Below are 1,365 nucleotides of genomic sequence, written 5' to 3'. Positions count from 1 at the left end.
TGTTACAACACAAATTTAGTAAAAGCCTGTGTTACAACACAAATTTAGTAAAAGCCTGTTACAACACAATTTTAGTAAAAGCCTGTTACAGCACAATTTTAGTAAAAGCCTGTTTTACAACCCAATTTTAGTAAAAGCCTATTTTACAACCCAAGTTTAGTAAAAGCCGATTACAACACAATTTTAGTAAAAGCCTGTGTTACAACACAATTTTAGTAAAAGCCTGTATTACAGCACAATTTTGGTAAAAGCCTGTGTTACAACACAATTTTGGTAAAAGCCTGTATTACAGCATGATTTTAGTAAAAGCCCGTGTTACAACACAATTTTGGTAAAAGCCTGTGTTACAGCATGATTTTAGTTTGTAAAATTACTACAAAGTTTATCTAGAAAAATTACCTACTGTGGCAATAAAATGTCTTGCGATGTAATCATAAAGCCTCCATGCATCTCCATCAAGTTCAGATCTTGAAGCACTTCTCGTCGGAGTTATAGGAGGATGGTCCCCAGAATCACATCCCTTCCTGAAGTTTTTCAACAATAACTTTGTTTACCTTTTCCTTAATTTAATGAAAAAAGTATATCATAATAACTAAAATTTGTAATTTTAAACATTAAAACCTTTCTCCTATACTAGCTAAAAACAATTTGGTGTACTTCACAAAGGGTCGAGTGAAAGTTGTCACCTTATTCCAGTAAGGAAATATTAAAATATAAAAAAAAACTGATGAATAGTGTTTTCTAATTTTATAACAGCATCAAATAATTACGATTTGGATGAGAATATCATATGTTTACATAATGAATGATAGCATATTGTATTCTTTTTATTTGTTTATCATCATTTTTACTCACTTTTAGTGTAATAAGTTTCAGAAATTTATACCATATGCTGTGTATTATACATTCCTGTACCTCTGGGTAATAATCTTATTAAGATGCATGAAAACCAGATGCATCAGTGCACTGGTTTATTACTGACTTATGCACAAACAAATTCATGGTTGTTCGAGCAAGTTGTTTTATTGAACACCACAAGTAACTGAACAGTTTGAATTAAAAAACATTTCCTTAAGAAAAACATAATTATATCTGTTAATTTCTTTGAGTAATGAGTACTAAAGAATATAAATTCATTCATAATGAGAATTTCTGCAAACCGTTTAAATACTTTTTACAGCAATGGAACCGTTGTTTCATTACAGTTGGGTACATATAAAATATTTAGGAATATAACTATAAATCATGTTCGGCAGCTTAAAAGATTAGCAGCAAGAGCTAATTTATTAAATTTGTGATATGTGGTCACTGCAGCAGCAAGAGCTAATTTATTAAAATTTGTAATATGTGGTCACGTGCAGCAGC

General features: G+C 30.3%; 1 pseudogene; it reads right to left on the bottom strand.

Moving 5' to 3' along the window:
- LOC106477411 overlaps positions 1 to 544 on the bottom strand; it is a 3,947-nt pseudogene extending 3,403 nt beyond the window's left edge.
- Positions 545 to 1,365: the final 821 nt, after the last annotated feature.

This window comes from Limulus polyphemus, unplaced genomic scaffold (assembly GCF_000517525.1).
Source record: "Limulus polyphemus unplaced genomic scaffold, Limulus_polyphemus-2.1.2 Scaffold14956, whole genome shotgun sequence".
In the NCBI taxonomy this organism is placed as follows: domain Eukaryota; kingdom Metazoa; phylum Arthropoda; class Merostomata; order Xiphosura; family Limulidae; genus Limulus; species Limulus polyphemus.
Note: the sequence above shows the minus strand (reverse complement) of the source record. Positions and strands in the feature narration are given on the sequence as shown.